General features: G+C 36.3%; 1 long non-coding RNA gene across 3 annotated transcripts in view; it reads right to left on the bottom strand.

The window, feature by feature from the left end:
• Positions 1-2,172: 2,172 nt before the first annotated feature.
• LOC139672847 (uncharacterized) overlaps positions 2,173-21,601 on the bottom strand; it is a 177,172-nt gene continuing 157,743 nt past the window's right edge. For all 3 annotated transcript variants that reach the window (XR_011697991.1, XR_011697992.1, XR_011697993.1), the window contains one exon: positions 2,173-2,706. This is a non-coding gene — a long non-coding RNA (uncharacterized lncRNA). The remainder of the gene's footprint in view (positions 2,707-21,601) is intronic.

Raw genomic sequence — 21,601 nt, 5'->3', positions numbered from 1 at the left:
CTAATTCCCGCTGGGGGAAAATGAGCTTTGTTTCCTTTGTTTTTTCTGGTTTAGGGTCTACTTTTTTTTTTTCTATTTTGTAAAAATTTCTACTTTCCAACTCCATAATTGCAAACCACAGTGCAAATAAAGGGAAGGTTTTGGCCAACCACTTTGAAAGATTTTGTTAGCTGTATAGATTACCTTTACACAAAATTGAAGCATACCGTTAAGTATGTGTAAATGCCTCTAGGCAATGAACAAAGTAGTAACCTTAGCCTATAATTGCGTTGGACTGCTGTTTTCTCTTCATGATACTATTTTTACAAAGAAAATGTTTAGCTCCAAAACCTGACTCTGCTACAGAGTGACTCTGGGACCATGGAGCTAACACAGTTCTAAAGATGGTGCAGGGATTGGATGGGATAAGCAACATATCAATGTCCTATGCAGAAAACAGCATATCTTATATATCTTGAGGCTTAGCTCTGGTAAGGCCTCAAAGAGGAAACAGCAGGGAAGAACTGTCTCTTTAAAATATTCTAAGGGTAGATTAATGTGACCTACACATTCACAAAACTTCATATGCAGCTAAAATCACACAAGTGAATGAGTGATTTTGCATCATTGTGAAAGAACTGCAGTAAGCTAAACACTGGCTAATGGATTTTTCTAGGTATGGCAGCTGACATATCATATTATATTTGAATTTTATTAATGTTGTTTAAATAACTACTGGAATAAAGCACTTATAAATTGTAACTGCTATAAATGTTGTAGCATTGTAAATAATTTCCCCTTTCCTAAACAGACATGTAAATCAAGTAAGACCCATATGAGTCAATGCCATAATAATACCTCCACTAAATTTTAGATGCTCATTATTTTTAGAATTCAAATTTTCCATCCCTTGAGAATCTTATTCCTACATCCTAAATCAAAATCACCAAACACATCCCAAGTTTATTCTTTAAATATACTCTTCATTCCTCCAATACTGACAAAAAGAACATTGCTTCAAAGCCGAGCCAAAACCAAAACAGTACTTATTCCAAAAGTGAAGTGAGGGAAATAGATTCTAGTTCAGGAATTTGTCCAAGTAGAATTGAGTGCAGTACAGCTGCAACATAATAAAAAGCAATGCTGGAACCCATGGCTAGCCTTTCCTCTGTGCTACAGACAACACCAGAGCTCTTAACTCTTCAGAGACTCCTTGGGAGATGCAGCACAACAGTCAACTGTCCATTAAATCCTAGAATATTATGTACATGGGTTTGTCAATTCCATGTAAAGCATCTGTAAGAGAAATCCAGATGAGATCCAAAGACTGAAAAAGCTGAAATAACTCAATTGGAAGATAAGGAGACAGTCAGAGAGAAGAGAGATAGTCAAAGAGATGCAGATGTCAATTTTTTGTTTGAGTTTGCAATTCTGAGAGGTAACTCTTTGACATGTTTGGCCATAGTGCATGTCACCACACGTAATGGAATGACATAGGCACTCTCACTGTGGGTCTTCATAATTTATTCCTTGTTTGGTGAAAATTTCCCTGAATCATTTTAGTATGTAATGACGGTTATGTTCCAAGGCATTTTGGAGGAGTAAAAGAGCAAAGGAGGAAAGAGAGAGCATTTGAGGTGGAACGGCATGTTGCGTTGTTTGCTCTGTCCTTTGATTGTGCCTATTTAGTTAGGGCATCAGATGCTTTGGTTTGCTTTTCTCTAGCACACAATTATTGTGGGAAAGCTACGTCAAGTTAGTGAGCATTTTCCTTTGATCAAAAAGGCGATGAAATATGTGGTCATTCTGATGTGTTCCGGGGCTAAGCTCCCCAGCACAGCTGCTGATCAAACGCTCATGACTTCCATAGATACTTCAGATCCCTGGTACAAGGTTGTTTGAAGGAAAATTGATTGATTCAATTGATTGAATTGGTCTCAGAATTCATTTCTTAGGAGGGTATACCATATCCTTAATTTCAGTCAGAAGATATTTTCTGGCACTTGTAACAACCTTTAACTGCAATTTTAAGGTCCTGTTTTTGACAGGCTTTGGGAGGTATTGTAAATATTTACCACAAAGGGACTTCATTGAAAGACATTTATTGCCAGGAATAAATTACAGAAACTGCATATTTAAGGAATATGCACTGAAGAAAGAGAATTGAGAGATGTTTTTATTACAGGTATTTACTACTCAGGTATTCAACAAAGGTATGATCTAGACAAGATAGTGACAAAAACCAGAACACTTTCAAGTTTCCTATATACATATACATAGTATTTACGTTTCAGTGACTGGAATCCAGTAGTCTTTAATTAACTGGAAATTAGCAAAACTTTTTGGGAATAGCTTACACAAATTGATCATAGAAATGAAGAAATATGACAAAAAATCTTGACTAGAGTTTATGTCAACCTGTTCATGAAAAAACAAGGTAAGTAAAAGGTTTGATTTGTCATCTGCTATAGAATAAAATAGTTGATGGTAGGCCAAAGGGATTCCTGTCTTCCTGAAAATAAGAACAGATTTCTTTTGGAACTGTTATTTGTTTCTTAGTCTCGAAGTGGGTTTTGGCACAGAACTCAGACTATCAGGGATGTAACTGTGACATGCAGTGACCTTACAACTTTGTGCTTCAGAACTGTCCTTGAGTGTTGTACCTCCTACTGCTTGGACTGTAGATTGTCTGTTCCAAGGTAGCAGCCTGGAACCATTGCTACATGCCTGTGGAGATAAAGTACATAGTTCTTAGAATAATGATGGAAAAAGTACTACAGGATGAAAAAGGTTTAAATATATGATGCTTGACTTCAGCAGAAAATGAAGAATGGTCCCATGTGTGCCCACTGCAAAGAATACTTATCTGGTATATTTCTATTGTTGCTACTGTCATTACTATTGCTAATTTTATAACTATTGTTCAAAGGGATAAAAAAACACATTATGCTTACTAAAGTAAAACTGGGTAACAAAGAAGGCCATCCATTGTCAAAGAGAATCTATAACCTGGGAAACAGAATTCAGTAATGCATGAACAAATAGACTAAGGTGCCTGTTGGGTGCAATGGAGTCATGGGTCTAGCTGAGGACAAGGTTATGCCTGATTGCATTGTAATTGGATGATCAAGAGTCCAGATGATGTGATGAGTCTATGTACAGAACTGTGGTTCATGAACTTTGTTCCAACAGGTCAAGACTTTTGTCATACAGGACTTGAGGATAAAAAATCAATTAGATACAAGCTATATGTATGGCAAGCAAAGTAAATAAAGAAAGAAAAAAATCAGAACCTTCTTTCTATTCAACCATGCTATGCCAAACCCTATCTTGCTGTAGTACTTTGAAAGCTGTTTTAAATTAACTATAACTATTTATGCAGCTACAGTCTAAATGGCTAACATATTTAACGCTTTCTGTAAAAGGTGCCATATCATTTATCATTTCCCTTAAGAACACTTGAAACTGATTAAACATTTCACTTGAGAAGCTACTTTATCCTGTATTTTAATTTATTTCACTGAATAATTAATTTGTAATCAAGACTTGTTTTGATTTTCCTAACTGTATTTTAAAACCAAACGTGAAGCAATAACTTGCGGATGGCTTGCAAAATAGTAAAAATATGTTCCATTAAGAAAAAAACCCAGTAAGTATTGTGCAAATTTCACACACCACAGAATTAACCATTTTTTGGCAAGCTTACTGCAAATATGATCAAAGTGTCCCAAAGGTCAGGTGCTGTGGGATGATGGTAAAGTTTTAAGGTCTACAAAGTCAAGAGAACATGAATGACTGCATAGGCACAAATTATCATCTTATCTTACATAATTGCCTGTTAAAAATTTTGACTGCAGACTTAATATAGTTGTGCTCGCCAAATTTTTGAACTTTTGACAAATGAGTCTTCTCCAAGAAAACATGCGTTTTGTTTTTAATACAAAAATATATGTAAATTTCATTCAATTTAAAATTATGCAACAAAATGTCATCACATTTCTCACAGCCCTTGTGCTCACTGGGACAGTGCATAAGCAGTGTCTAAAGCTAAAATCTCTTTTGAGTTAAAAATAATGTTTATTTCTCTTCATGTTAAAAAAAAAAATCAAAACCAAACCAACCAAACAAAAAACCGAGATCAGCTTTTGGCAGCAATCTTGGCAAAGGCATCTCTTCCAAGAATGCATTCTCTGTGCCATATGTCCACTAGACTTGCTAGAAGTGAGCAAATATTGTACCACTGACTCAATGGGCCAATAGAATATTTCAAACTGCTCCAAAGAGATAATTGACCAACTGAAAGTGTACTGTAACACTAGGACTGAGATCACCAAGTAACGTGATCTCACATTGAATGTGGGTGTTTTATTTGTTTGATTTTGAGGGGTGAGGGGGAGAGTGTATAAGCCAAGATTTTATTACCAAGAGCTAAGAGTGGGGAGAGGGAGTAGGAAGAGAGCCCCAAAGAAGTAAGTTTAGAGATGAGCCGAGATCAGTCATTTTATATGACTTTCATGTACAGAAATCGAGGTTAGAAGTAGAAGAAGGAAGATAGAAAAAGGTCAAGTCCCCCAGTGGATTGTTTAAAACTTGTTCACTTTCTCCCATAGTGCTTGCGAAGCAGAGTGAGTGCTAAGCCTTCACTGCCTTTATTTAGGTTCTCTCTGGCTCCAAAGATTGGCAAGTTCTTACTGTATTTCTACAAAGCAGACTGCTTTTCAGGCAGGTTTTCTCAAGTTCTTACTTTATGAGTTTTGGAGAAAGATTCTGGCCAGAGATGTTCAGAAGGAAAAGTGTTTGCAGTCTTTGGAGGTTGTTAATTCCTGGAAAAACTTCTGGCAAACTCCACCTCACCAAAATTTCACAGAAAATGTTTGTTAGAATTTGACCAGTTTAAATGAGTTTTTTGTGTTGGTGTCTTTACCTAGTGGAAGTTCGAATCGTGCTCGGTTTTACACACAAAGTCAAGAAATGCTGCCAACATATACAGCCCTCTTCTCTCTGAAATATTTTATTTATTTACTCTGGAGTCTGAAGACAGCTTAGAGACATGTCTCTTGCCAGTGGTATTTGCAGTGGTATTCACAGAGTTGTCTTCTAATTTTTAGAGTAAGTTTGCACTTATTTCTTAGATTCATGTAGAGATTCAATTTTTAGTAATAACTCTCCTAACTTTGAGGTTTCCACCATTGTTCTGCATGGTCATTGAGCTGGCCATCAGCCTCTAGCATTAGAAGGTTTACTAAACATCCATGAAAAACTGCCATATACTTAGAAAATAAAGAGTACATGAATACTGTGAAATCTTTATTTAAAAATATAGATCAATAATGAACTCAAGCTCTGACACAAGTTATTATAAGGATGGAGGATGGGAAGAGGTATTTTGGAACAGCAAATCCCCGTGACTGCTACAGAAGCAAATTGGACATATCATCTTTTCCAGGACTGCAGCAGGTTCCATAAGGAAACTAAATAGGATGCGGACATAGATTGTGATCTTTAGATTACTATTACTGACATCTGAAAGTTCCAACCACTTCCACTTTCTTGTAGATCCCAGTTGAAATATTGTCACAACTGACATATACTCATCTCTCCTTGTGTTGAAATAGCCTAAAGTGCCTTCTTATCATGAGCACTGAGGGAGAGGTATTGGATCTCTCCCTCAGCCTCTGTATTGCTAAGATAAACATACCAATCCCATTCTTCCCATAGAGTAGGCTCTCCAGTACACTAATCAATCTAGTATCCATTTTCTGTGTTTCTTCCACTTTAAATGGGACTTTCAGAACTGCAGTGTTTTCCAGCAGTGACAGATTTAGTTTCTTCCCTTGAAAAGGAAGTCATTGGTGAATTATACCTTGCAACAATTAACCCTGTAGTTATTTACTTAGGATGTGAAGGAAGAACCTTCCAAATTATCCATCTGCATGCAACACATAAGACAGTGATTTTGCACATATCAGGCAAAGCAAAACAATCATGAACAGAAACAAGATATTTAATTCAATTTTTTTTTTATGTCCAGTGTAATACATGTTGCATTCTGAAAAACTTTCCTTAAGGTGTTGCATCATAAGTTCATAAGTGGAACAAGAACTAATTAAATTTCTGGTGGGCATATGTGAACATTATTTTTTAAAATTGCAATTTTTAAAAAAAAATTATTATTCCACAAATCTTAATTAGGAATTTAAATACATTACTCTTGGCTTTTAGTTTATATGAAATACATAAGTATCATAGAAAACAGCTTCAAATAAGGCTCATATTCAAAATAGCTTTGGCAGTTTCTAACATCTGAAGATGTGTCTCTCTTCTGCTCAAAGACATGTTACTCCTAAAAGGTTAAAATCTACAAGACAACAGCTCCCTACCAGGAAAATGAACTATCCACCAAAACGGAAAATCAGAAAGAAAGAAGGAAAGAAAAACAAATCTACTTCACAAGAAGAAAACGAGACATTTCTAAAGCATTTCAGTGTGACCACACACCAAGTAAAAAAAAAAAATGGTTCAAAATGCCTGCCCCACACAAAGGATAACTTCTCTTGGCAGAATAAGACTGTCTCTTTTTACTAAGAACTGCTCACCCATCAGTCAACACCACTTTAACTACTTTACGTATTTTTCCACCTCTCACAGAGTACATCAAAAGTTCAATACATGCTACCAGCCAGGTAGAATATTCAGTAAGCTATATATAAATCCACATATATAAACACACACATACGTACAAACACAAATGCATAGAACAGGTATTTCATTTTAAGAAAAATAAAATCCAGATATTGACAGCACCCATATGATAATGTCCATTCTGTCATTCATTTAAATATCTCACTTTTAAAAGTTTTAGGTAGAAAAATACAGGATATTTGCTATTCCTATCTCATGTTACCAGCCACATGCATTTGCATCCACATATACAAAAAGCTTCAGGCAGCTGTGGAACCTTCAAAATTAACTACCGTGCAATGGTGAATGCTTTGTTATTGCTTCTGTTTCTCATAGTTATAATCAGAATGTAGTGAATATAGAAGGAATAAAAAAACTATGAGAGGAACTGAAAAAATATTTACGCTTCTTGTCTGGGGTGAGCAATGTATTAAAAGAAAGAAAAAGGAAAAAACCCTGACTCTAGTATCATCACTTTAAACTGCCTAACTCTAATTCCCAAAGTAAAGGGATTTAGAGAGGGATTTAAGGCAAAGAAACAATTTATAGATATTTTACAGGGAATTTGGCCATCAAAACCGCAAGGATCCTTGTCTAGGAAGTTAACAAGGAGTAGCAGGAGCTTGTACTAAGTGGCAAATGGAAGCAGGGATAAAGAGCTTTGATTCTGAAACTAGGCATTGCTCTTATTGATGAAATGAAGGAGAACATAACAGAAGGCTACCAAGGTAGAGATACATAACAGACACATGAAATATCCCTAAACTTTGAAGTAGTGTATTGTTTTTCTTCTGTTTTCTTAATAAACATTAGGTGAGCAATAGGGACTGAGAAAAATATACTGTATAATTTTTCAAGAAAGAAAAAGAGTAGGAGGAAAAGACAAACTTTTTAATAGGGGTTGTAGTGATAGGGCAAGGGGTAATGGCTTCAAACTGAAAGAGTAGATTTCTGTTGGATATTATGAAGACATTCTTAACTGTGAGAGTGTTGAGACACGGGAACAGGTTTCCCAGAGAGATGGTGAATGCCCCATTCCTAGAAGAATTCAAAGCCAGTTTGGATGGGGCTCCGAGCAACCTGATCTAGTTCAATGTGTCCCTGCTCATTGCAGAGGGTTTGGAACTAAATGGTCTTTAAAGGTGCCTTCCAACCCAAACTATCCTGTGATTCTCAGATTCTATGAAAAGAGTTTCAGCAACTTGCTTGGCTGGGAAGCCGTATGTCTCTAAGATCGTATGTTTGCTAAATTTAAGTATTACTTGGCTGTGAGGATCTAAATAATAATCAGATTAGGGATGTCAATGACAGTAAGGTCTACGGTTAGTGAGCAGAATATAGTGAAAAGGTCTGTAGTGGAAAAATCTGTCATTCAACCAAACTAAGTTTAAACAGTAAGTCATTCACAAAGGTGTCAGACTAAAAGTTTATGTAGGACAAAAGGAGCTGGGAAGAAATACATTTGTAGATCTATGAATCTTCAACAAAGATATGACAAGGGAATTTTTGGTTGTGGGTAAAATTACACAAAGCTAAAAGTCCACAATGTCTTGACCAAGAACTGGAGGATCGTCCAGAGGATGTGTTAAAAAAATGATTAGAGAATCAGCCAAGGAAAGCCAGACCTGATGAATCCCAGAGAGATTTCAAGGACAGCAGAAGGAGAGAGGCCAAGAAAAGTTACGGTTACAGCCGTGAGTCTGAGATCTGGCAAAGCAGATGCCATTAGATGTTGTGGAAAGAATGGTTTCATTTAAGGGCAGAGGAGGGAAGCCAGATTGGAAAAGCTCAGGGAAGAAAAAGTGTAAACAGCACACTCAGAAAGCTTAGACATGAAAGAGCAGCTGCAGATGGGCCAGTAGCTAGAGACGGAAGGAGTCAAAAGTGTTTTATTTATGATGTGAGAGACTTAGCATATAGTATAGCAAGAAGAATAGACTAGCAACAGTGAAAACAAGTGAGAGGAAACCAAAAAGTTAAGGACAAGACTAAGGTAGGGAAGAGAAGGGTCACATGAGAGATGAAGGGCTAGAAAGAGAAAGGGTAAGAGAATGCAAACAGAAAAGAACACATGAAGAATGTGTGTGTCCATGACCATGAAGAAGATGAAATCTACAGAACAGGGGAAAAGTCCCAAGTTAACAGGAAGAGGAAATACCATGTCACATGTTTGGGGTTTTTAAAAAAAATGCAGAAAGGAAGGAAGGAAGGAAAATGTAAGGTAGAACTTGCTAAGACGTTATGTCAAAAGAAAAGGAGAATTTTAGCAAAGACTTAAAAATGGACAGAACAGAAGGATTAAAGTACAATTAAATTTGAGGCAGCACAGCTGTGCAGCTAGACTGATAGCAGAGCAGAATAGGTAGAGTGATAATGAGGTGAGTATAAAATGCTTTTTTAAATGCAGTGAAAATTGTGGTCCTCACATTTACTAGTTTCAAACCCCTCCTTCAAAATTTACAAAGGTCCCTATCAGAAGGACCATCCTTCAGGACAGGATGGATGGTTCATGATAGTTTTCAAACAGAAATAAAAAGCTTGTTAATTGGCAGTGCTACATGAGGATAAGCAGATTTATAATAGCCTTGAAATCACAGAAAAGTCTGAAATCAGCACAGGTAATTTTATGACCTGTATATTTTACTCTCTGAGTTATTTTGCGTAAGTTTAGCCTGAACGATGGCAATAGACACATTTCCAGTAAAATATTTTCAGTAGAATACAGTGTTATTTCTCCACATGGAAGACCCAGCCCTCTCTTTCCATAGCACAGTGTTCCTTAGTGCGGTCTGAGAGTCCTACAGAGCACACGTGCAGCAGCTGCAAGGCTAATGCAAATCACAGAAGGCAGAGGCTAGGACCATAGAGCAAGATACAGACAACATTAGCCATGTTGGCTGCATTATGAACCACATTAGGAAACCAGTCCAGGTTAAAACCAACTCAGCAGAAGGTTTAGTTTTAAACTGATTCATTTCCCACTCATCTTCACTGACTAGCTGCACAAAGGCTTGCTCTTGTAGAGGAAAGGAGATGGATGGGATAGTGGCAGAAGGGAAGGGAGGGTACAATCTTACTTTAGGGTAGTCTTGGCATTTTTTGTCTCTCCTCAAGGGCTAAACTAACTTGCAGACAGGGAATGAATAACTACCTCATTTTAGTCCAGTCCTAAATGAAGAAAATTATGTTGTACATAAGTTTTCCAACCTCTCCAAGCTACACTAGGCTCTCATAGTGTGACATCTTAGACTTATTCCCTGCACCAGATGAGACAGTTTGTACCTGGCACAAGTGAAAGTGAACCCAAGTTTCTTAAATAGCTTATGCTCATAGTCAGCCAATTATTTTTTAAAAATTGCCCTTCATTTCCTTAGCTTGCTTACAGTGCTTTTTCTTGTAAGCCCTCAAATAATTGCTCTCCTTCCTCAAAGTACTGTCTGACCCTCCCAAACTTAGATTGCAACAATGCCCTCTTGCTCTTAATCTTGCCTAAGTGCCAATACTGTTTCTCTCCACTGAAGAGATGACCTTACAATACAAGGACACTAAAGAGCAAGCACAATTTCACCTGGTTTGCTGTGCAAAAGCTCTTCTATATCCCATCTCATCCATCATTTTTTCTTTCCAAGTATCTGCTCCCTGCTGAATTATTGCAATTTATAAGCTATTGGTTAGCTCTTGTTTGCAGGGAAAGTAAGAATCAAAAATGATCATGTAACTCATGCCTTTCAGCATGTTTGGGGTCAAAAGTTGTTCTAACTTCTTGTCAGGGGGAACTTTTTAGCACACACACAGTCGGCACCACTGGAAAACATTGTCTGAAATGTCCTTTGGTAGAGACTCTTTTGGAGAATCACTGGATCTGCTAATGCAGCAAATTCTGCATGGCCCACAGAAATACACTATTTTGAATTTGAAACCATCTCAGAGCCAGGGTGCAATTGAAGAGGGAGAAAGAAAATTTGCTCTGTAGCATCCAGGACCTAGTGGTCTGAGCGGTTTGAACTAGGGCTCAAATCAGTTCTCACACTTCCTAGACATATCCAGGTTAAATGTCCCTCCCTCTTTTTTCTTCAGTCAACACTGAGTTTTTCACAGCAACATTAATGACTGCAGAGAAGAGATTGTGAGAAAGACTTGTTTGGTAATACAGTGGACAGGAAAGGTGCTTAACAAGAGCTTCCAGGCCCAAAATCTCACCATTTGTCTGGTGCACCTTCTTGAATGACACCTTTTCTCGAAATAATTTTCTCAGAAAACAAAAATAGATATATGTAATTTTTACTCTGATTTCAGACAGAATAAATGTTGGAACCTCTAAATCTTTTTTCAAAAGAAAAAGAAAAAGGTACTGATTGTGTACAAGTGGCAAGTCCTGCCACCTGGATCCTTCAGTTTGGAACCTTGCTTGAAAATGTTAGCCTCTGAAATTGTGTCTGTTTCATGAATAAGACAAAGATGAGCATTATAGACATCAATTATTCCAGATCGTTATTTTCCTAACCTGTTTTAAAATAACTTTGCAATTTCAGAAACGTGATGTGAAGTATCTTAATTTTCATGTGAGAAATGGCTTTGATTCTTCATGCTCCTTACAGATCTTGTTTCCCTTTTCAGCTTGCTGCTCCAAAACACCCAATGAATTTTCTGTCTTCCCATATACATTGACAAGTGAGGTGTAACTATTTTAAGACTGTGGTGAGCAGACATATAGGTCTGGATGGCCCTTTTCTTAGAAAAGACTGCAGAGGAATGGCCTTCTGGTTCATAAAATTAATGAACAGGCAGAATGATTTGTGAAAAACAACTGGTTTATAGGACCACCACCTGCAGTATGGGTTGGATCCCACAATGTGGAAGAAATCCAAAATATTTCAGATTAATTTCTTGACATTTCAACCTTGTCCTGCACCCCATCCACCAACACAGAACATATTCAATATTAACAAAGATACTTCTGGCGACACATTGCAGCCATGGGAAATTGGAACGCAAGTCATGCCATATCTACTGACAGCTAATAAAGTACTCCACAGCACTGCAAAAGATGTATTTTCTATGCCTGAAGATCATGTAGCTTGGTCTGGTTTTTACTAAATAGTGCTGAACTTTTGGCTGTTTATTCCCAGCTCTGTGATGTAAGCTGCCCTCCCTGGGAGCCAGACTCCAAGTGTGGCAACCATTATGTACACATACACTGCATGGAAAGAGTTACCTAGTAATAAAAAACATATGAAGTTCTGAGATCAGCTCCCCTTTTTCCCTCCCCAGGTGTTCCTTTGTGGTTGTGATTTGTGCACAAGCCTATAGAAAATGCTGCACATACAAGCCAAGATATACAAAGGTTTCAGGCTCCCAACCTCTACTTAAGCATCTTACATTGGGTTTCTAAAAAAGAATGGGGAACCTAAATACCTTTGTATGTCTGACCTGCAGGATCCAGTTTGAATGTTGGGAGAGGAAGGGAGTGAGGTTTCAGAATATTGCTGCTCCCTGGCCAACAAGCCCCCTGCACCCGGATGGTTTCTAGAATCACTTGGCATTCAGCTAGCTCTGGTTTTATTACACAAATTTTAATACACAAATGCATTCATTTGCTTCATATATAGTTAACATTTTAACACTCACAAAACTGACAGTTAGTTTTGCATCCACTGTGTTTCAGAACTTCTCCTATCCCAAGACACTCTTTAAAATATTTCACACAGCAACCTTATCACAGAATGCTTTTTATAAAACTTTTTCTTATGGTCTACATTTTTTCTTTTGTAAACGAAACCAAACACAAGCACTGGATCTTTAACTGATGTTGGAGTTTGGCCTTATTCCACCAACAACAGTGTAGTTACACCGTTATGCACCAGTTAGGGATCAAAAAACACTCAATCCACATACTTATCTGAGGTAAGCAGGTTGCTGCATCAGAAATTGGTCTGAGTATTAAGAATATTTGCAATATCATGGAAATTCTGTCCTGAAGTCCTTACTCAGAACTTCCTTTCCATAGGAGGTTTATCAAAATATTTTTTACATGTTTTTCTGCTCATATCAACATGATCACTGACACTTGCAATTCCTAATCCCTTCATGTCATAAGCAAGTTTTACCAGAGTGCTACTCAACCCTTTAAAAAGTGTGGCATCACTGATTGTAATAAAAATCTCACAAAGACCCAGTAGCCTTACAGGCTCCTATCAGAACTTCCTCCCTATTTTGTTAGCAAGCAACACACAGTTGCTTTTTTCAGCTCTGTGTATATATAGTTTATTTTCTTACTTTGTTTATGGAAGAATCACATAGGCAAAATCCACCAGTTCCTAAAATCACAGTATGTCATCTCATCTACTTTTTCTTTAGTCACTGGGACTGTTCTGTCAGCAAGGAAACAGAATTGGATTTCTGATATCAGCCCATGCAAGGAATTTGGTTTGTTTTGTTCCCCCTTATCTTCTATGATTCCTGACAGAACCTGTGCATCAGATGTGGAACTCCTTGCTGCATGATTGTGTACATGATAAAAGCCTACAGGTATCCAAGAGGAAACCAGACACCCTAAGGAAATATAAATCCACTGTGGACTAGTAAACACAAAGGAATATTTGAGCCAACTTGGTTGTTGAAGATTGGAAGAGTATGCTGGAAAAATATTATTTTAAATATACTCTGTGTTTATTCTCTTCCTGAGTACTCATTATTGGTCACTGCAAGTGAAAAGATAGAGAACTCAGTGGAGCTTTGGCCTAACTGTGAAAACACCAGTCCTGTCATATGCTTTGGTTATTTAATAATGTGGAGTGATATTTTCTGCAAGGCAAATTTAAGCTACCCAGCCAGTAAGATGGACAGTGTCTTTTCCCTTTTCCAATGTTTATTCCCCATATATTCTCAAAACAATCCCTGAACTTTAGGTAGACCTTTGAAAAGTTTGAGATGAAATTTACAGATCTCTACTGATTTGAACACACATATCACATTTATCTCTCTTAGCCTGATCTTTATTTTAGTCTATCTTCTTATCCTTTCATCAAAATGTCCTTTATCATCTTATTTTAATTTTTTTATTTAGCTTTTCTTGATACTTCCCAGGTTCTCCTTTTCAAAATTTTTATTCCACCATAGTTATTGCTCCCATAATTCCTACAGATTTATACCATTTCCTACATTTGTCTGATTTCATATTCCTTTCTGATTTTCTGGTCCTTAAAGTTCCTTTAATGCATTCAATTTTGTATCTTTATGTATTTCTTAGCTCAATTTTGGGAATTATTTCCTATTTTTTGACCTTGAAACAACAGAACAATCTGTCTTTTAGATTTCTGAGAATTTTCTTCATTGATTTGAGAGAGTAGGAACAGAGATTTTTCCTTTGTCCTTACACATGTATGTAGTATGTGTGTCTACCTACAGAACCTGAACTCACTTTGGGGGAAGTAAGGACAGACCTCTGTGTTTAGGGTTCATGGCTGGCACCCAGCCTTGGCTAACCCAGACTGGCACAGTCACTGACAGAACCATCTATCTTCCAACATCTCAAACGGTTTTTATTCACAAGTTGCCTTACAGCAGCCTTTTGTTTCAGCAATACTGTACTAGCTCACCAGCAAATAGTTGGGTTCTATGTTTATTTTAAAACTTTTCTCCTCTACGCCTCCATGTTGCAGTACAAAATGTACCTGACAAATAGAACAGTTAATCAGAAAGGAGAAAAGAAGTCACAAATTAATTTAAATTCATAACATAATAGTTTGAGTGTCAGCACATGTCAGCCATTATGTGGCTGCATAAAAATTTGTAACAGAAGTGTTCATAAGTACATTGGAAGATGTGTGTCCCTCTTTACCAGGTCAAAGACATTTTATAAAAGATTAGTGTTTGTAAAGGTTGGATAAAAGATGCACTCATCAATTTTGTGCATTATGCCCATATGTATCTATAAGATATGCAAGATACTTGAAAGGAGAAGTGATTAAATTCTAGTCCTAACAGTTAAGAATGAGAGTACTGCCTCTCACATGCTTGGCAGATCAAGGCCATCATGAAAAAAAATCAAATTAATTCTTGGAACATCTAAAAAACTTAAGAAATATAATGCAGAAGTTTAACATTTTAAATTGCCATATATATATCTTTCTATTGCAGTGTAAGTAGATGTCCATGAAAAAGAAAAAGATGCTAAGGAAAGGAAAGTTTTTCAATTATTATTTTTTGTGTGTTATGGTAGTGTTTAAGTAGCATCTCTATTCAGTTATCAGTATGGCATTGTGTTCGGTACTATACAAACAGAAAATCTTCCTACTATAGCCACTTTTTGCCTTCCTTGTTCTCATTGATCACATGAAAAACCAGGAAAAGAAAGGATTAGTGCCACTCTACTTACTTCAAAAGTATCTAAAAGACCCAACTCAAGACTAGGAAAATCTTCTAGGCTACCCTGCTAGGCTGATGGAGGAGACATGAAACTTGGTGTGGTGTCTGGGGTGGATTGACCAAAACAAGAATCTTTTTCCTCCTGTGTATGGGCGAGGGGAACTTGGGCAAAGAGCTCCCCGAGACTGCTCTGGGCTGGGGGCTGAGCAATGCTTAGAAGCCTGGGTGCTCCTGATGCCTGCCCAGAACAAATCCAGAACTTAGCCAAGATTTGCTATGCTATTTTCAAGGCAGAAACCCAAGCCAAAGGTTTGAATCAGATGTGTTCAATGTTCTGTTTTTCTAATTAAAGTTTGCAGTTTTTATATTTTGTTTACCATGTTTATTTTTAGCTAGATGATGGTTCATTTTATTATTAGAGGAGATAATTTTGATTAATGGTTTGGGTTTTTTTTTAATTCTGAGAACAAATACAAAAGGAGGTTTTAGTAGAGCTTTGTGTTCTTGGTGAGGGTGGGAGACTGTTGGGTCATGCTGCTCTTCACCACATAATTTTCAGTGTGACCCAGTGTTAGCCAACATGCAGTGGAGGGAAGATGGACATTTACAGCAACTAGTGTAAGTTTTTCCAGGTTAAATATAAGGGCTTATCCCTGGTATTTTAAAGTTAAAAAAACCTATTAGCATAGACAGAAAGGTCCAGAGAACCAATCAAGTACACCTGGGGTATTTTTTATCTCATGACCTGTGAAGACCTGTCAAAAGGTTTTTTTGCTTCAGACATGAAGTTGGTCTTACCTATTGAAGGAAATCAGAATTTTCCCACTGATTTCAGTGAGAGATGAGTCAGTGTACTATTCCCCAGAACTAGTTATTGCATCCTTGTGGTTTCCCAAAGCATACTTTCAAATATTTTAGTTAATGAAAAGAAATTAACAGAATCTAAAATTCTGTGCTAGAGGCAATGGTGTCAATCAAAGGTGATTCATAGTTACTACTACTTTGGAGTTATCTCTATTGCTTTTTCATTCTGTGAGTCCTGTTGGTCCCTTTTCACATTGCTTGACAGTTCAGAAGCTTTTTCTGAATCAACTTACAGTTTTGAGACTTTATTCTTCTGCTAAAACCGTGAAATAAAGGCCCAGTCTTGGAAAGGATCTATGAAGTGCCCCAGGAAAAACAGGGCAGCCTTCCTAGGACAGGAGTATGGAACAAGCACGTGAAAAATGGAAAGCAGTACTTTAGAGAATGCATTGCTTTTGTTAGCATATGACTTTTTTTTCTATCATTTGTTTAAAGCACCCTCAAGCATGCAATTAAATCCTCATGCATGCAAATAAATTATTCAACACTTAAATTTACTCTTTAAATTATGGTTACATGATTTCCATACATAATTGTTTTAAATTAATTCATTAAACCCTTTATTGTGCATGGCTTTAATTGATTCTAATCTGTAGCTCAGCCACATCAGAATCAATATCAAATAGCTTCTGCTTGCATGTCTATCCACAGCAGGAAAACACTCTTTTGATTACAGCATTGAGATAAGAAGAGAGATTAAGAACTCCAGAGTGTTTTAATAATTGAAAGCACTACAACTGAAAGGTAGAACTTTTAAAAATATCTGGTATACTCTAGAAGCATCCATATGTTCTATCTAAACTTTCTATGCATAGTCCTTCAGATAGATAAATGGTATTCCAACTTTTTTGGAAGTTTCAGTGTCTCAGTGATGTTTACGATTTCCAGAATGGTACTGTGTGTTTGGGGTTTTTTTTCCACTGACAGTGGTGAGAATGAAAACATGAGGCCAGATACCTCTGAAGCTATTTATCATTAACTTAACCTACAACTATTGCACTTATCATGTCCAAGACATTTATTCCGCATTTATGAATAATCTGGTGCATTGTAAAAGTTTTAACCATTGACTGCAGTGCACTTTTCTTATTATATTCCTGCTGCAATTTCTTTCCCATCTTAGAAATATTCTCCAGACAACTGATTCTTTCTCTTTCAATTCTGGAATAACAATAACTGGATTTTTTTTATATTTATACAGGTATAGGCACTAGAGAGCACAGGGGAAAAAATGCTTTTTTCAACTAATTGTCTTCACATTTGAAAAAAAGGTTATCACATTGTTGACTACATACAGATTTTCTCTTGGGAGGATGCATTATTTTTCTGTGAGAGAAATTCAGAAAACCAAACTGTTTTAAATTAGTGTTATGAGACAATAACATGTATGGAGTTTTGCTTTTAAAAAAATCAGCATATATTTTTCTATAGTTTTACATTTCTTAAAAAAAATTTCCAATTTTTTATTTCTTAGCAGCCATGCTGGGATTCCTATTCTAATTTCATAAGTGATTAAAATACTTCTTTGTTTTAGCTACAGCAAATATTGTAACAATTTTTGTGCTCTTTCCTGGTACTTAAATAATTTCTCGAGCAAATAAAATGCAGAAATTCATATTAATTATTCAGCTTTTACTTATTTTAAATAATTTTTCTACTCTATATTGTATGTGTTTTGAGTTTATTCTTCAAGATATTTGCCTATACACACATATTGTTTATTCAATTAAAAAAAACCAACAATCTTTGAGCAACTGAAACCTGGACATCATATCTGCAGTTCAGTGAGAAAGACCATAGCTATTTGGCAAATGGATTTCCCACCTTTTGCATTTTAACAGTGTTTGAAATCTTTGCCATGCAAATCACTAAAAAGTATCAGGAATCTTTGATTTTGAACATGCCATATAAATGCAAATTGGTGTTGCTTGAGCTAACACATGTCTTTCTCTTCAGATAGGACTTGGGGACATAGAAACACCTTTGGCAAAGAGGCTTTGGATTCAGTCACTCATCAAATCTCCCCTTGAGAAGCAAATCTGTTCATATTTGCATTAATCACTATCAGTACTTGGTTCTTTTTCTCTCTTTTACCAAATAGAAAAGAAAAACTCTTCCAGGAGTGATCTCAATGTTGGAGCTGATAGTTGTTTTGAGATAGATCTTTTATTTCCTTCAAAAGACTTCAAAGCCTCAACCTGTCCTGCCTAAAGCCCAGAGAAAACTTCTTTGCAGTACCTCCCACTTAGCTGGGAAGCTTCCTTTCCTGCAGCCCCACCAGCAGCCCAGAAAGTCTTGGCATGGTGCACATCCCAATCCTGCATGTTACCCATCAAAACTCTGCAATAAACTTAGCAGCATTCATAGCTACCAAATATGTGCTGTTTACAGAACAGTTAATGAAACGTGCCCAGTAATGCTCTTTCAAGCTCTGTACCTGTGTCATACACATAAAATTAAAGATCTGTGTTAATAAAATTCTTCCTTTTAAATTTTTTTTAAACATGGAAAATTTAAAATTAAGTTAAATGGGCTTTCTTATTTCAGGTTTGCAAGACAGCCAGATCTTCAGATAACCCAAAAGAAGACACTATTTTTGAATGAAGTTTTGTGGGTAGGTTTTACTCAAATATTGGATTTGTTTTGATTGAATTCTACAGGGAAACCACAGATCAATTAAAAGATTAGTTATATAGTGTCTCTGTAAAGCACTGTTTTTTTCACTGAGCCCTTCTTTTATTTTGGCAACTAGCAAATTAATTTTGTAAAATTACCTTGAAATAAGAAATGAATGGTCTCCCTGTCTGGTTGTACCATATTTTGGCCTTGACACAACCAACAGTTGCCATAAAAAAGAAAAAAATCAAGTAAGATATTACATTCAACTTATCCAGCTCATTTCAGACATATCTAAATTCACTAAACGCTCCTGCATCACAGGACTAAAATGGACTAAAATGAAGATACGATTGATCTACAGACTGACTCGCTCAGATTTCTACAACAGAAGCTTTGTACCTTCGCTCAGCTGTAGCTCTTTAATTGTGTCTTTTTTAAAAGTTAAATTAAAAAGAAATAAAACACAAATTAAATAAAAATAAATTTTATACTATGCTGTTTGCCTGGCAAATCTTCTGAAAAAAGTATTTGAAAGTTTACCAAATAGATCAAGTAAGGATATTTTCCAGACTGTTTTTATCATCATGTAATTTAAGCAATGACAGATAGTTTTTGGTTAGATAAGTACCAGTCAAAGAACTGGAGCATTGTGGTGATATTTCTGCTCTTGGTTTAGTTCTAGTCTAAGTTGTTCTGTATATCTTGTAATGGTTTTCACTTGTTGAAGCACTGCTCCATTTGTTCCCCCTGTACTGGTAAACAGATGGGTCCAAATCTCCTAAACACAAAGGAATTGAAGACTGCATCTGAGGGCAAAAATGAAGCCCATGTGACTTTACAAATGAGCTTATACATTTCTTGACATTTAAGAATATATTTTATATTTTTGCATAAAAACATTTCAAAAACAGCATGAGACATATTAAAGTTGCAGATTTGCCAAAGAAAAGAGACTTGAATTTGTGTGTGTCCTTTGCACACACAATGTAAGATTTCCCTTTGAAGTTTTCCAAACCTCATATTAAAAAATAGAATAATCTGTAATGATACTTAATAATTTTAACAGACCTTACCAGTATTTGACAGTCTTCCATAGAACACATAGGTGCAGCTATTTTTTTTTTCAGAAATTTTGGTATTTATGCTACAGCTATTTGAGTTAATAATAAGAACAGGATCATACTAGTACATAAGTCCTCATTCCACTCCAAAAAGAATGAATGCCCTGGGTGTGATTCCAAATATACCTCTCTCTTGGGTTTCTCTTGTATTAACTTGAATTACGGTGAACCATAATAGTGCATATTTTCTCAAGAACTTGGCTGTGTCTCAGGTCTCTCTGATGGCTCCCTCTCTATTCTACTTTCCGGCCCACTAGCACTACTGAAATCCCTTTACTCTGGCATTGAAGTCAAATGTCAATGAACAGTTAATTTTGCAATAATGCTCAGATATGAGTTTTCTTTATCAAGCAAGATCCTCCAAGCAGATACTCTATAAATGAAGAGAATCTTGAGGTTCTGGCTAATTCTTCAATACATTAAAGTAAGACACAAAAAAAACCCTATTGCATTTTAGTCAATGGGTGTTACTTACACCTGATCACAGAGAGCATGTTCTGCCTGTTGACTGTTTAAATTCTGAAATGATAACATTATGTTACATTTTTGCAATGCTGAATTCAAATTCAGATTCTAGTCCTAATTTGGTTTCACACTAGTCTAAATGTATTTCAGAAAAATGACTATGAATGGTGAATATCCACATTAAAACAATGAGACATTATCCTTCCAGGAACCAACAATGGTGTGTAAGGAGTAATTTTCTGTGCTTGAGCTTCTTCCCTTATTATCAGGAGTAAGGCTCCCAAATTTGTGTTTGCAACAAACTAATATGGTGTATGTCATAGTACTTCCAAGAAACTCATCCATTTAGAGACTGTTTTGAAGGAGATATTATTTTGGTGCCTTTTGGAGCCAAACTAATTAAGTGCTTTAGTATTCAAACTTTGTTTTTAACAATCTGAGCTCATATTTATAGAAGAGAGACATATTAACTAGCATTGTGATGCCGCTCCCTGGAAACATTAACTCATCCATGCAGATTAAATCTTCTAAAATATAAAACCTATTATAGCAGATCCTGACCCGCAACATTATTCTTTCTTGGGATGGGAAAAGGCAAAAGTACTATTAGTTTATATTCTTTGATGCATGAGTAAAGAATGTATTTTAGAGGTTTCTTTCTTTCTCTTCAGAAAACAATAATTCCTTAAAAAAGAAAAAGTTTTAAAAAAAGAAAGAGAGATAAAGAAAGGGAGGGGGAAAAAAGAGGAAAAGGGAAAGCAGAATGAGAAACAGACTTTCCTACATTAAAGACAAATAAACTTTCCTGTAATAACAAAACTAATGCTTAAATTTGTGGGCAAAATTCAGATTATCTTCCAAAAAAATTGGAAATCCAGGCAAAAATTTTTCTCAGGCTCACAATACTCTTCAAACCTTATATTCTTGGTGAAATTTACTGTATTATTTCTGTTCTTCATTTGCTGTCACTCAGAGGTCCAGGAAAACTGATTTCATGTATATGCAGATGAAATTCATCTACAATGTAGGGCAAATGCATGTTTGCATTTTGCAAAAGTAATAAAAGGAGTTGGATTAAGTTTTGCATGCTAATATTCTAACACAGATATGATAGATTTGAATATTCTATTTATCTATTTGAAAATAGTATTAAATACTACTATAGGTAGAAACTCACTGTTGAGGATAGTTATATTACCAATAATTCACAAGGTGTGCTTTTCTATTACAGTTTAGACCTTTTTTATATGTTCACAGTACTATGAAAGTTATTTTAGTGGGGCTTGTTTAGCTTATGAAATGCTCAGGAAGCACTCAATGGAGTCAGGGAACCCAGTCATGGCTTCAGCAGAAAGTTTCACAGGGTGAATCCTGCGATGCCCATCCTGTCTTGGGCACAGATTGCCCAGACAACCTGGCCAGGCAGCCAGCACACTGCCCTGTACCCAGCTGCAAGATCCAAGCTTACTGCTCTTGGACTCAGCCTTCACCAGTCTCAGTCTTCT

Source organism: Pithys albifrons, chromosome 6 (genome assembly GCF_047495875.1).
Source record: "Pithys albifrons albifrons isolate INPA30051 chromosome 6, PitAlb_v1, whole genome shotgun sequence".
Taxonomy (NCBI): Eukaryota; Metazoa; Chordata; class Aves; order Passeriformes; family Thamnophilidae; genus Pithys; species Pithys albifrons.
The sequence above is the reverse complement of the archived record's forward strand: the minus strand, read 5'-3'. Positions and strand labels throughout refer to the sequence as shown.